Here is a 15,986-nt window from a genome sequence, read left to right on the forward strand (position 1 = left end):
GCCCCCTTTGAGCCCTTTGTAACTTTTTAGAAACTTTTATTTTAAATAGTTTTTTACTTATAGGAAAGTTGTAAAAAATAGTATAAGGAGTTCTGTATATCTCTCACTGCTTTCTCTCATATTAACATATGACTTAAACAGAGACATGGAAGCAACTTGAACTCCCTCCTAATGCCCAAAACTTGGATGATTTGAGCAACAAGTAAATAAAGTAAAGGATTTTAACCCATAGGATAAAATAAATATCGATGAGTCATAGTTATATAAATAATTGAATAAACATATTGGAAAGAAAGGACTGCTCTTTCTTAAAGTGGAATTCCAATTAATAAATGTAGTAAACATGATGGAAATAGAAGCTCACATTAGGCAAACACCACCCTGATAATTGTGTAATGAAAAAAATCACTGCTAGGTGTTAAAAGTAATGGGCAATGCCTGACTGGCGTGGCTCAGTGTTTAAGCGTCGACCTATGAACCAGGAGGTCATTGTTCCATTCTTGGTCAGGGCACATGCCTGGGTTTCATGCTTGATCCCTAGTGAGGGGCATGCAGGAGGCAGCCGATCGATGATTCTCCCTCATCATTGATGTTTCTATCTCTCTCCCCTTCTCCCTTCCTCTCTGAAATCAATAAAAATATATATTTTTAAATGTAGTGGGCAAAAGTGTGATGAGAAACAGGACATTTGGAAAGTCTCAAAAGTATTTCCCTATAAAATATTTATTAGTTACACAGGGGAAAAGAGTAGCTTTTCAAATGGAGAAACTTGGCAGACACTACCTTAAAATAGCAATAACTAGTAACAGCTCCAGTAATAAGACGTATGGAAGTCATGTCCCTCCCGATAGGATGCACAGAAAGGCACTGAGTTACTGCTGCAATATTCTTGCCAGAATACCTCACACCAGTTCAGTCATCCAAAACATGGGACCAACCAAAACTGAGGGACATTCTCCAAAAAGACTGGTCAGTCCTGTTGTTGGATGTTGCCAACTTTAAGTTATTATAAATAAATCCGCTGTGATAAAAAAGTGCCCTCTTTATGAAAGATCAAGTCTGAGGAACTCTCCGGGTTGGAGGAGTGCACAGAGCCATGGTGACTTAATGCCACGTGGGATCCTGAATTAGATCCTGGACCAGCAGTGGAAGTACCCGTGAAATTCAAGCAAGGTCTGTCCATTGGTTCATAGTCTATTAACACGAATTTCCCTTTTAAGTTTTGAACGATGAAAGAATAGCTGCTAATACATGTATGCTGTTTACTTTGTGCCAGGTTCCATTTCCATTTTACAGATGAGGAAACCGGGACCCAAGAGATGAAGCTGGGTTCGACCAGAATGACGTAGCTAGTGAGCAGAGAGCTGGGATCAAACCCAAGCTGCCTGCTTCCGGAGTCTGTGTTTGACCTCCCTGCTTCCTGCTCTAGCAGAGTTCCTTCAGGGGTTGTCTAGGTTCATTTCTGGGCCGTGGACTCCTGAGCAGGCAGACCCATGCCAAGCAAGTAGCATTTCCCCACCATCTTCAGAGTGCATGTGAGCCAAGCCTTCCTGCCTGGCTGGGGTGCCCCTTACAAAGGCTTTTCTTTTCTCCTTTTTTTTTTTTTGAGATTCTAAAATAGAAGCTCGGGGCTCTGTCTTCGCACAGAAAATATCAACATCTATATTTATCCTTTCCCAGAAGCTGAGGAGACCCGGTTCATGCTAATTGCAGCTTACCAAACAAGCTGATTCTTAACCCCGTGAGTATTTTTGCCATCGAAAGCGCCCACAACTTGTGAAAATGAACAAATGGCAAACGGCTCTGCTCTTTTTGCTTCCCGCACATGATTACATTTTGTTGCCTATTAGCTCGGCAGTGGCACCGCGGGCACCACAGAGACGTGACCAAGGATCCCAGCAACCCTGATCAGAGCACAGCATGGACTCAGGCTGGTCTGTACACAAAACCAGGCTCGGGAGAATCCGGCCAGACGCTGCTGGAGATGCTTAGGCCAGCAACTCAGGATTTGATCATTTACTTTAAAAACACTGTCATAGTTACAAAGAATAGCGAGAAGAGAACAGTGAACTCACATATATTTATCACCCAGATCCAACAGTTGTCAACATTTTGCCAAATAGGTTTGACGCATGCGTGCTCCTAGCATAGGCACACGCACATGTCTATTTATTTGCTCAACTCTTTCAGAGGAGACTGTAGATTCTGGACATCAGAGGTTTAATGGAGCAGCACAATGCAGGATCTATAGTCTAGAACTGTTCTTAGGAGCACCCCACTTTTGGGGAGGGGCAAGGTTGAAAGCTCAGGAATGAACGGCATTGATTAGCCAGCAGGGTAGAGTAATACCTGTGGAAAGTCGTGCAGTCACAGAGAGGAAATGTTCCATTTTCTGGCTCCAGCCTCCCCGTCCCCTCTCTTCTTTCCTCTACCCTATAGTGAAATTGGTTGCTGCACCATCAGAGCACATGCTCTGTGTCCCCTACCCTTGTCTTTGTTTAGGATTTCTCCTCAGTTGGGTCTTTCCCCTCTCCTTCTCCCAGAATGCTTCTCCCGCTTCTTCCACGCACCTCTCCTCTCCCCCACAATATTGCAAGTGTTATTGCCCACTCGATGAGTTCCTGTTCGTTTCATCTGTAGTGTCTCTGTGCTCCTTACCTCTGTTCATTTTGTCTGTTACTTAGTTGGGCGTACAGCACATCTCCTCTAGATTATAAGCTTTCTGAGAGGAGCTGCCACCCATTATTGATCTTTACATTTCTTGTAGCTAACAGTGCTTAATTACTGCTCGCGAGTGAATGCCCAAAGGCCCCACAATGACGGGCTAGCTCATTAACGTTCAGAAATTGGTGTGGTCACTCGGGGCCAGCCTTTGCAATGCACCAGTCTTTGGTTTGAATGGCTGGAGAAAGCCAGAGAGTGCCGAGACCCGTTTGAGGGCTGTGGTCTTTGGGAACAGCTTTCGGAGTAGCAGTGCCACTTCAGGGGCCTGGAGGGCCGGCAGATGGCAAGGATCTTCCGTCCTTGTTCACAGTGGATTCTCGGGGCAATTAGAAATAAAAAGGAGCAAAGAGACCAGTTCACCAAGTACGACCTTCTTTATTCAGATAAGGTATGTTTTATGCGCTTCATGAGGTCAATGCCCCCTGCTCCTGATTACAAAAATCTGATTGGCATATTAATCAGGTTATAAGAGAGAAGGAAGAACCGCAAAAGAGGCAGCAGCTGCTCCTTTGCTGCTGAATCCATTCAGGATATAAAATGTTTGCTGAGATATTTATTGTAAAATAGTGTTTTTTTTCCCCTCCTCTTGCTTTTATTTTTAGCTGGCATCACCCCAGCATCTGTTCCACCCCATGTGAGAAATGCGTCGAAATAGAGGGTGAGAGGAATGTACTTAAAAATTGGGACGGCTTCTGCAGAGAGTGAGAGGAGAGGCAACGCGTCTTGCTCTAATCAAAGCCTGAGAACCTTGGGAGGAGCTTGCGTCCCTCCACTCGGCCGTCATACTCTCAGTCCCAGAGCTTTAGATTCCTGGGAAAGACTTACCTTTTGCCAGCAACATCCCTACCGAATGCTTGTCTGACTTTTGCTTGATTACTTTCAGTGACGAGGAACTCATTACCGCTCAGTCAGTTTTAAAGAGGAAAAATAAAACAGAGTGGTTTCCTGGGTCTGGTTGCAAGGAAAAGCCAGTGTTGGGAGCCAGTCTGAGTTATGGAGAGCAGCAGTCCACAGATGGTGTGGTTCCATGACACTCATCTATTAGAAAGGTCTTTTCTATTTATAGTTAAAGCTTCCACTCATTACTCCACCTTTGGTCCACAGAGGCCTTGTGTACCACATCGATGGCCTCTTCTGATATTTTAAAGACAGGATTTCTCTGCCAAGTGTTCTCCTCTCCAAGTTAAGTGGCTCCACTTGTTTCATCAGTTCCTACCAATGCATTTTTTAAAGGAATTTTACCATTTCAGCTACGCTTTCTCTGATGACCTGAGTCTACCCGAGACATGGTTTCCAAATCTGAATTGATTGTTCTCCCTGAAGAGATACTTACTTTGCAGGTATTGGGAAAGAAAGTGATGCGACCATCTTATCTCCTTGCTATTACCATTTGGGGTGATGCAAGTCAGCATTGATACATTGATAACCTGGACTCTGGTTTGCAGGTTATCAGAGCTTGTTACTAGACTGAATTGATCTGTTTTATAAGGAAAATATTTTGTTATAGAGGCTGAAATTTCAGGGCTTCAGGTAAAGCACTAATTTATTAAGATATGTATCCTGACTTTTGCAGAAAATAATCTGATAGACAACAAGCTTATATTATATGAGACAGGATGGTCCCCAAAATTATCAGAAATAATTCTATCTAATAAAGAGGGAATAGCCTTAACCGGTTTGGCTCAGTGGATAGAGCATTGGCCTTCGGACTGAAGGGTTCCAGGTTCGATTCTGTCAAGGGCATGTACCTTGGTTGCGGGCACATCCCCAGTAGGGGGTGTGCAGGAGGCAGCTGATCGATGTTTCTCTCTCATCAATGTTTCTAACTCTCTATCCCTCTCCCTTCCTCTCTGTAAAAAATCAATAAAATATATTAAAAATAAAGAGGGAATATGCAAATTGACCATCACGCCATAACAAGATGGCTGCACCCACAGCGGAGGCAGGGATTTCATAACACAAGATGGCTGCACTCACAGCAGAGGCCAAGTTCCTGTAATGAGCCTTAATGAGCAATCAGCAGGGACCTGAGGCTGCGTGGCGCTGGAACAGGGCAGGGGACCTCAGGCCGCACCCCCTGCCTGGCAGGGCTTGACTGGGGACTTCAGGCTGCACCCCCCCGCCCCAGCGCTGGGCCGTGGGACCTGAGGCCACACCCCCTGCCCAGTGGGGCTTGATGGGGGACCTCAGGGCACACCTCCACCTGGCGGGGCTTGAGGGGGACCTCAGGTCATGTCCCCTGCCCTGGTGCTGAGTTGGGGGTCCTCAGGTTGTGCCCCCTGCCCAGTGGGGCTTGACGGGGGACCTCAAGGCGCTCCCCCTGCTCTGGCTCTGGTCGCAGGACCTGAGGTCATGCCCCCCGCCCCAGCACCGGGCCAGGTGACCTGAGTCTGCGCCCCCCACCCTGCGGGGCTTGACGAGGTTGGGGCCGGCTGGGTCTGGATCTAGCCCAATGGGGGTGGGGCCGGCTGGGTCTGAGTCTCCCACTGTCTCCCACGATTTCGAGGTGCATGTGGGTGGGCGGGGACTTGACTCTGGTTCCTGTGGCACACCCCAGACTCTGACAGGAGGAAGATTTTCATATACATTTTACTAATTTTCTTTCATCTCTGACATTTCTATTATAGAGAAAGGGCAAATAGCAATATTAAAATATTTCCTCTAATTAATTCCCTTTTAATGTGCACAAATTTTGTGCACTGGGTCACTAGTTTGGAATAAAATGAAGAGGCATTTATATTTGGATTCAGATAAAAATTATAGGAATTGAGCCTTAAACACTCTCCAATAAAGACAGAAATGAAATAATAAATCTTTCGTTTCTTTCAGGTAGAAGTAAAAGTGTCAATTTGGTGGACAAATTTGTTCTATAAAGAATTTACCACATAGTAATATTCTTATTTATATTCCACCTCATTCCTTCTGAAAGTAAGCTCTGTGACACTGGAGACCATGCCTGTCTTGCTCACTGTCCTCTTGTTGAATATAATGTTGACATTTGTAGATACTCAAAATGATTTTTGACTGAATTTCACAAAAGATTTGAGGCAGTTGACTATCAGGTCACTTGCAATACAACACTATAAGGTAGAAATCAAGAATCAGAATAAGGAGGACCAAAAAAATAAAGACTAAAACATGAAGTTTGGTGACAGAAAGAACACAAGCTAAGTTACTGTGAGAGTCAAAGGATTTGGACTGTGATTCTCACAGTAACTTCATATTTGACACCAAGCTTATGGTGGCCAAGGTAAAGAAGAGGACATAATCAGCATCATGGATCCTCTGACCAAAATACAAAAGTATCTCACTTATCCACTAGAAGCAAAAGGTTTCCTAAAACTATTTTGGAGAAGCAACTGCAGAGGTGTAGAACTACATGGAGGGTGTGGTGAGCACTGCTCCCAGCAACGTTGCGGTGGAACATTCCTAATGGCTGTCCCTGGAGCCCCCTGGGATGATGGTAGAGAGGCCACAGTGACTGAGTCTGTGAAGGCGGAGTGCATCCCATGGCTCCTCACAGAGAAACGCTCAGGAATGTAGATGATGTTCTCTTGAGCTTTGCTTTTCTAGGCGCTTCCTCTTGGTCACTAAGGATTCAGAGGGAAGTCAAGTCTGGTCCCTAGAAGAGGGAGGGAAGTGACCAGGGATCAGCATTGGGCCACTCACTCCTGCGGGGGATTTTCACCCTGAATCCTGGAATGCAGGGGAAGTTGTTTTAATGGATCATGAAGGGCCCATCAGTGGGAGTTAACTGTGAATGGTGTTCCCCAAGGACCTGACTGAATCAGCCTGACATCATCTTAGTTCAGGTTCCTCTGAAAGCAGACTCGGAGACAAGCCCTTGGGTGCAGGTAGTTTATCTGGGAGGTGATCCCAGGGAACACAAAACGGGGTTACAAGGAACACGAGACAGGGAAATAGGAAAATCAGTGAGGTGTTTGGTAACGATTGGTTTGCCCTCCGTCTGGAAAGCAGCTACTCGGTGTTTACCTCTTTTGGGAAGTTGACTTCGATCTCCAGTCAGTGATGGTTTTACCTTTGTTTGCTCTCATTGCATTTTTTGCTGGGCTCGCCTGCATCCCAAATGAGGTCATGTGATGCCTTGGCATTTGTGATACATTTGTCTTTTCTACTGGACTGTGAGTTCCTTAAGAAAAGGAATGACAGTATTTTAATGACCTTGGCCAGCTCATAATAAGCATTCAGAAATATTTGTTGATTGAGTTAATGTAGTTAAGTGGAGCAGTCACATCCTTGAGAATCCATTGCACAATTCTCTTCCGTGTGGCTAGACCTGTTCTGAAAAAACAAATTCTTTGATAAAGGGTCAGCAGGAATGTCGCTCTTCTTTTGTAAATAATACCACCAGAGGTGATTTTAGATTTTTGTTGCTATAGAAACCTCTGAAAGTACATTAACTTCAACGCAAAGGCATCTTATTCCTTAAAAATTTCATGTTTGAATGGTTTAAATGCAGGTCCCAGCTGGGTGATTAAATGCGATTCATATGAAGGAAGAAATATAAAGTAGCAGTTAAACGTGTAGGTTTTAGATTCAGACTGCCTGGGTTCAAGTGCTGGCTCCATCCCATAATACCTGTGTGACCTTGAGCAAGTCCGATGAAGAAATTGAGGCTTAGAGATGTTAAGTATCTTTTCCAAGGATTCACAGCTCCACCACTTAAACCTTTTTGAGGCAGTTAATATTAGCTTCAGAAAATTGTCCAAGGGTACACTCTTAGTAAGTGATGGAGTCGGAGTTAGAATAAAGTAAAATAAAATAACTCTTCTCTTCCCTTCCTTCACCCTCCCCTCTTTTCTTATCTTCTCCATTTCTTTCTTTTCTCCCTCCCCTCTCTTCCTTCCCTTTCCTTTTCTTTTCCTATTCTTTTCTGCCAGAGAAGTTCACTTTAAGTTTCCCTTTCTAGAAAGGGATTTAGTTACATCTGTGTATGAACAAAGACAAGAGTACATTTCTAGTAGCAGGCATCATTATCCTTCACAAATACTATAATCCCTTTTGAATGGAAACATTTGTTTATTTTAATAGCCACCGATTATTTGGTACCTACTACTTACCAAGTTCTTTACCTATATGATTTGTTATGATAATTCTGTAAGGCAAATTCCATTGTCATAGTTTGGTTTTAAGTGTTGGGAGAAGCAGTCCTGAAGACAAGGTTCAAATGCAAGTGGTTTATCCAGGAGCTGATCCCAGGAGACACTGGTGAAGTAGGGGGTAGAAGGGAAGGAGAGGCAGCCAGTTAAAGGCATGCTATCAAGCAAGTTAACTCTGTGTGGTTAACTGGGCTTAATCCTCCAGGGCAGCCCTGGGAGCCAGCGTGGAACAAGGCCTTAGAGTTGTCCCAACCAAGGTGAGGGAGCTGGGACATGTTCCCACCAGTTCCTATTGCTCATTGGCTGAGGGCTGCGCTCTGGGGCATGTTAATTCTCCAGTGCTGTGGCCTCCCATGGGTGAGCAGAGTGAGCCCCTAGGGACAGAGAAATCCTTGGGCAGAAAAAGTGCAGATGCTGGCAGGTGGAAGGTTCAAGGGAATGTGGGCGGGGCACCTACAAAGTCTGCTACAATTAATTACCATTCGCATTTCAAGGACGAGGAAATAGAGAAGTGAACCGACTTGCCCCCAATCCCTGGTATGTAAAATGTTGGATTTGACCTCAGAATGCAGGTTGTTCTGACTCCTGAACTCTTTCTTCCATGCGTCATGGGGCTGGGGAGTAACTAGTTAGTCTGTGTGAGCTCAGACTAGTCTGAGGATTATGCCTGATGTGAGGGAACACGCTTTGGGAGACACTAGGGAGTCGGCGGTAGTGTAACTGTTCCGTTTATATTATTGGGTATCCACCCTGTCATAAATTGAGTTGTGTCCTCTGAAAAAGATATGTTGAAGTAGCACCCAATACCTCAGAATGGGGCCTCATTTGGTAATAGGATAATTGCAGATATAATTAATTAAGTTGATGACATATTGGAGCAGGGTGGGTCCTTAATCCAATTTCACTTATAAGTGGGTCCTTATAAGAAGATGGCCACGTGAAGACAAGGACACACCTGGAGAGTATCATGGGACGATGAGGCAGAATGTGGAATGACATAGCTGCAAGCTAAGGAGCGCCAAAGATGGCAAGCAAACCCCCAGAAACTTGGAAGAGGCAAGGGCGGATCCCCTTACAAGTTTCAAAAGGAGCATAAATCACCCTACTTAACACCTTGATTTCAAACTTCTAGCCTCCGGATTGGTGAGACAATACATTTCAGAGTTGATTTAAGCCACCAGTTTGTGGTACTTTGTTATGGTAGCCCTAGGAAACAAATACACACCCATTGTTTTGTTTTGTTTCTTTAATAAAACCCTTTACTGACATCAGTGATTGTAAAGAGGGGACTTGGTGCCAGCTTGCAGAATTGTCTGAGTGGGCAGCTCCAGCGGTACTTTGCATGGCTCCCTTTCCTAGGGATGTGGGTGCCTTGAGCATCAAGTGCCTCTGATGCAAAGAATGTAAAACAACTAGGTTTGGACAAAAGAATTTCCTCCTTTAGTACTGACTAGACTCTCCTTGATTGATGTACCTAACACTGGTCCTGCGAAGGTAAATGATCCTGTTTCATAGACAGGGAAACGGGAAAGTAGAGCAGTTGAGGAATGCGGGCGAGCCTCCAGGACTCTGCTCCTCTCCGTCATCTGAGGGGGCCCCTTGCAAGGTGCTCCCCTCCGGCCCCCAGGGGCCAGGAGCAGCTTTGCTGCACTGCACTGCCGGGATGCGAGCAACTGGTCTGGGGCAAAGGAAGACCTGAAGAAACACTCATCTTTAGAAATTATAGTCCTCAGACTCAGGCAGAGGGAGGACCGAGCGCACCCTCCAGGGAGAGTGCGCTCGGTCCTCCCTCTGCCTGAGTGCTGAAATGTGTTAGGACCTGGTGCTGAAATGTGTTAGGAGCTGCCGGAGGCAGTGGGTGAGATGGCTCATGTGCTGGTGGTGAGCCATGGCCACACCCAGGAGGAGTGCACAGAGCTCTTCCTGCTTCTGTCACCTGGAGACAAAATCACTTTAGTGCATCTTCTGCTCCCGTCACCTTGGACATTGACATGGAAAACGGCTCCAAGCTCCAATGAGCCTGGTTTCAGAGCATTTGGCTTTGCTACTTTGGGTGTGGCCTACCCATCAGCAAGAGGCCCCGCCTAGGTACCGTCACCCAAGGAGAGAGGCACACCTGTGCACCCATGCTGGCTGCTGTGGGGCACACAACGTAATGGGTGTTGGTGACAGTGAGGTCGGAGTTTGAATGCAGGAACTGCTTATGATCTATTTGCTGCTTCGTTGTATACCTGTAACTACAGTGTGGGCACAGAAATACCCATGTCACAGCATTGAAGGAGCAAATGAGAATTTATGGCACAGGGCTCTTAAGAGAATCCAGTGTGTAAACCATGAGAACTGTGCCTCTAGCCACTCAATGTCTGTTAGCTCTTCTTAATGTTGTTATAGTTATCTATTAAAAGAGAAAATGTAAGAAATGTATCTGAAAATACATATCTCCCCCCACCCCCTTTCCAGGCTGCTGATTTGACCATTGCAAATGTGTATTTAGTCTAACAGAATGGGAAATGACATATGACATATGGATGTATGTATGTATCTACCTATCTATTCATCTTATAACAATATCTAAATAAATTATTTCTTTGGGCATTTATGAAGACAAAAGGAGAGTTGTTGTGGTAGATAGAAGTCACCCTTCAGACTGACAGGTTAGTAATGTACAGGCATCACCATGGGCAGTGGTGACTATCAGTCCCTCCTCACTTTGATGATGAAGACCTGTTAGTCAGGTGTGGCTTTAGTACTGCGGGTCTCAGTTGTGTTCTAGATAGTGTTTCTCCAACTTGAATGCGCCTACCAATCATTTGTGAGTCTAGTTAAAACAAAGTCAGATTCAAGGGTCTGGTAGACCCTGCGGTTCTCCATTTCTAACAAGTCCCCAGGTGATACCAATACTGCGTATCGACCACACTGAGTGGCAAGGCAATGGATGTTCTTTTTGTTGTTCTTATCTCGTTCTGCTGCATCTACAGATCTGATTCTTTGTGGATCCCATTGCTCCTCAACCATTCACATCAGACTGATCACTTTCCTGACGCTTTCATTCTTTCAACATTTATTGAGTTGTTACTGTGTGTCAGCAACTGTGTTCAGCACTAAATATCACAGGTATAGTCTGGGTTAGGTCATGGGCATGGATTTCAGTGACATTGCTATGAGTTCCAGCACTCTCCACAGAGACAGATCCCTCTGGTCATAATGCCCACTTTTGGTATGCCCTGCATCTTTCCACGGATCAGAGCAGTGGACTGGGTCAGGATCTTTTCAAATACAAGCCAGATGGCTCCAGCTCCTAGAATCTGCATAGCCTGACTCTTATTTTTGGTTCCCTGCCCATTTTGTCACAACATTCTACTCCGTTGTCAGATTCTACTTGAAATAGAACCATGGGGCCATACCGTATCATACACAGCAGGTGACTCAGGCAAAGTGTCTAAGATATGTCTATTCTCTCAAGTCTTTCCATATTTATTATCAGAGGTTTATTCCAGCACACCCCATGCCCCATCTCACTTGCTTACTTCTTCCCTTTTCCAGATCTTCTCCCACCCTCATATTCTTGTTTGTCTCCTATACTACCCAGTTTGGCCCTGTCCCAGCTCTCTAATACTTGGGTGCAAGTTTTGTCGATCAATGGGAACTCCATTTGTCAGAGCCCACCCCCCGCAGACGGTAGCAGGATGCTTAAATAATAAACATTTCTTCTTTATAAAACATAAAATCTCAGAAATGACCAATGAAAGAGCTTAGTTCATCTAATGTCCTATAGAAAGAGAGAATTGTTCTAAAGAAAATGATATAAAATGTAATAAAAATAACATACCACCAACGCCTCTTGCCACACTCACACTGTAGAGGGCTGAGGCGATCTTGCAATTGCATCAATTTGTTTCTGCTTTCAGTTTCAATAGAGAAACAGAAGCTGCTTGGCATATTCTCAATACAGATTTCACAGTTTTTAATCCTTATGAATGAAATTGCTTAAGTTCAATCTATATAGTAAAGATTTCTTCTTGTATTTCTATTTCTCCAGTGGTTTCTGTTTTTATTTTCTAGTGCACAAATCTATGAAAATGCTAGAGGCAGAATATTCTTTCAGGAAAACATGCTTTGTAAAATTCTTATTACAAAATGCCTCCTTCTCTGCACAGTTGTGATGGGAAGGCCTTTATAGCTCTCTCTGGCTTTCGGTGGATGAGACAATTGTTGGGCTGAGTGTTGGCTAAAATAATTTTTTCCTCATATTTCTTAAAAATCATTTACTCTATGATTGCTTCCAGGGGCCCACTATCAAGTGTGTTTTCTCTGGCTACTGTCCCCACCCCCTGTCTCTGCATATAGCAGCTGCTCTGAAACGCTATGCACTTGCTTTGTAGTCTGGTTTTGTGCTTAACAGATTCATGTCCCCTTACATGTAGGCCACATACATCAAGGAAGGAAATCATTTTACATTCTATATGTTTTACTGAGGTTGTGTCTTTTCTTCTTTGACCCAAGCTCTGGGTTGCTGGTGTGTGAGCTGATTCACTCTGGGTAAAACACAACTTCCAATTTGGATATGATATGGCGCTTAACAAGTCTTTAAGAACTGGAAAGATCTCTGGACATCAAAGAGCTCTTATGTGCTGACATTTTGTGGAATGTAAAAGAACCTGGAACATATGGATTAAATTCCTCTTAAAATATACACTTTCCTCTTTAAAAATTGCTTGAGACATGTCACATTTGGGCTTCTCTCTTTCCCCTCTCTGACCAATGCCCTATCTCACTTTGAGGACTATATTTGGGATAGTTCAATGCCTTATTGAACCTATAATTATCCATCCTAAGGAGGTTTCAGAGACCTGTTTTTTAATTTTCACTCACTTTTTAGCCTTTCTGATGGATGGTTCCAATTGTTCAAATATGGGCTTTCAACAAGACATTTGGGCAATGTTACACCTTGTACATGCAGGTTTTATTTTTCTGAGATCCTGGTAAGAAGGATAGGCAGTAAGGTGATGTGGTTGACTACCAGTTTCTTTCGGAAACTTCTTATTGAACTCCTGGACAGTACAGCATCCTGGGTTCCTCTCCACATCTCTGGCTGCTCCTTCTCCGACTCTCCTTGATTGTGAACTGCAGGAGACCTGGACTTCGTTTACTGCTGTGTCTCCAGGACTCAACAGTGCCTGGCACATGGTTTTTATTCAACAGACATTGACTGGATGACTGAATCTTCTGAATGGAGTTATGCTTCAAGGCTTAATCCTTAAGCTTCATCCTTGAATTCTTTTCCTACCCCGACTTCCCCAGAAATCTCAGTCACTCGTACTCGCTCAACTGGTACCCCCTGACCCATCTATCTTCCTGCTTCCTGTGTCAGAACTCCAATTATTTTCAGACATAGCAATTAGCTGTCTTCCCATCACCTTAGGGAAAACCGTCTAAATGAAATTCACGATCTTCATCCCAGCCTCGGAGTGAACCCTTGCTCCAATTCTGCTTTTCTCTTCCATTATCTAGACATGTACAGTATCCTTTACATTTCTCCATTTATTCTATTTCTACTACCAATTCTCTAAGTTGTTTTTTTTTTTTTTTACACTACACAATATTTTCTCTGAGCTGCTCTTCCTGCCTTTCTTATCTGTCTTTACACTGCTGGTAGATTTATAGTCTACAACCTTGCGGTGCATATATCATTTCTTTGTGTGCTCAGAAACTTTCAATGTAATAGTACCTTCCAGAGTAAGAAGATAATTTTTAAGCTAAATTCTCAAGGCCCTTCACCACTCTGCCCCAGTCTATCTCCCCAACCTTATCAGCAATTGAAATGTCGTGCTGAGATGATTTATTAAGAAGTAATGCAGAGCATGACTTGGTGAAGAGAGGGCATGTGTGACTTGGATCTGGAGCAAGTATCAGTGAAGCTAGTCTTAGAAATAAAAACCATATCCATGAAAAGAAAGGAATTGGAGGCTAAGAGACAATTCAGAAAGTCTTCATATGCTCCTTCTTATGTTTGGATACTTCTCAGATGTGTCTAGACCGAGAGTTCCTTAAGACTTGAAGCTGTATGTCATTGAGGTAGATGTTTTTACTGGAACTGATAGTATACTATCACAGGTTCTGCAAGTGGTCAGATGTGGGTTCAAATTCTGATTGCAATTTTCCAAGTTATGACTTTAGGCAAGTTATTTAACTTCTCCAAGACTCAGTTTTTTTCATTAATAAAATGGAGGTAGAATATCTAATAAACATAATTTTGCAAGATTAAAGTGAGATTATTCACATACTATACCAGATATAGTCTTGAAATATCACAGGTACTCAGTAAATGGTGGGTATATTTATCCTTATTGTTCTTCTTTTTCTTCTTTAGCCCTTTTAGATTTTTCTTTTTTTGATTCAGAAAATCTGGCTACTTTAATTTAACATCTCTGTATATCTGGTATCCATTATAGGGGATGAGAATTTTACAACTCTCATTGTGTGTGTGTGTTTTTTTTTTAAATTGTGAGAACAGTGTTACTGATTTATTAAAATGGCTATTTTGGTTTGGGGAGAGTTTCATTTTTATTGTGAAGATGCTAAACCACATACACAACAATCTAGCGTTGACCAGCAATCCACAGTTGCTGTCATCATTGGTGTGTTTTGATTTTTATGATTCTATTCAGCTCTCTATGAAGATAATATGATCCTCCAAGTATTAACTGAGACTGATATTTATTGAGTATTTACTAGGTTTTTGGTCTAAAATAGGTGCCAAAAATACTGAGGCAAATCCTGCTTTGGGAAGCACATATTGTAGGGACATTCCACCAGCTGTGAGGTGTTGTGAGAATGACTGAATCTGCCTGGAGAATCCTACGAACCTTCTTAGAGGAGACAATAATTGAGCTGGATCTAGAAATGATAAATGGGCATTGTTGTTAATGGCAGGGGTGGAATCCCAGGGAAAGGAAATCACTTGGACAAATGATAGGGAGGTCTGAAAGGAAATGGCTTGTTTTGAGTGGACAGGCAATTAAGCATGATGCCTTCAGAATTCCTACATGGAAGAGGTTTGGGGGAAGTGGTCTGATTGGAGGGAAGTACTAGGGGACTTGCATTGAAGCTGAATTTGCATAGCATCTTGACACACAATTGAGAAATTCTCCATTGCCCATTTTTAAATGAGGATGTGTGGCTGGACATTATTAGTGGGGATGTATTCATCTCACCCCAGTCATATCCATGGCTCTGCAGGTAGGACAGGCTGGAGAGTCGGCTGATACGGGTTGCAGAAGAGTAGCCACAGGGATAGGTGAAGCCAGGTTATGGAGAGCCGGAAAGCACGTGAAGGAACCATTGTAGATCTTAGCATGATCGACTTGATGCCTTAGAAAGTTGACTGATTAGTGTGGAGCGGTCACGAGGAGAGGATAGTGGAGGCACAGAGCTGAATTAGAAGCATGTGATGAGCTCAAAGAATGAATAATTGGGTATATTCTGTACTATGACTTTGTTTTTCTTGATTCATGAGAAAAACTATTTCTGAGGTAGTTACAGTAAAAGAGTGTAATAATAACTAATATTTGTCAATGAGACAAACACTGTTTTGGGCTCTTCCCATGGATTAATTTGCTTAATCTTTATGACCACCAGGTATTTAAGGATCTCCTATTTTTCTCATCTTGTGGGTAAGAAAACCAGGCACAGACAGGTTAAGTAACTTGCCCAAGGTCACACAGCTCTAAAGAATTAGAAATTAGGCTTAGAATATAGGTGACCCAATTTCCTAAATCCGTATGCTATCCTCTTTACTCATGACAACGTTTCTATACTTCTGTAATATTATTTTGAAGATGAGTAAGGTGATAGATTCATTACAGTGTTCTGCACACAGTATGTGCTTAATTCATATTGTTGAATCAACAAGTGAACTTTAATAACAATAATCACTCTCATTAATTGAACATTTATGTGCCAGGCACTGAGCTAAGTGCTTACATAAATTACTAAAACCTCATAATAACCCTCTGAGGTAAATACAGTAGAATACTAATAATTAAAATTTACATAATCAATTAGGCTTACAAAACAGGTTTACATATGGAATCTCTTTTGATCTACAAAAATAAAGTATTAGGTGGATAACAATTTGACCCC

Source organism: Eptesicus fuscus, chromosome 15, assembly GCF_027574615.1.
Source record: "Eptesicus fuscus isolate TK198812 chromosome 15, DD_ASM_mEF_20220401, whole genome shotgun sequence".
In the NCBI taxonomy this organism is placed as follows: Eukaryota; Metazoa; Chordata; class Mammalia; order Chiroptera; family Vespertilionidae; genus Eptesicus; species Eptesicus fuscus.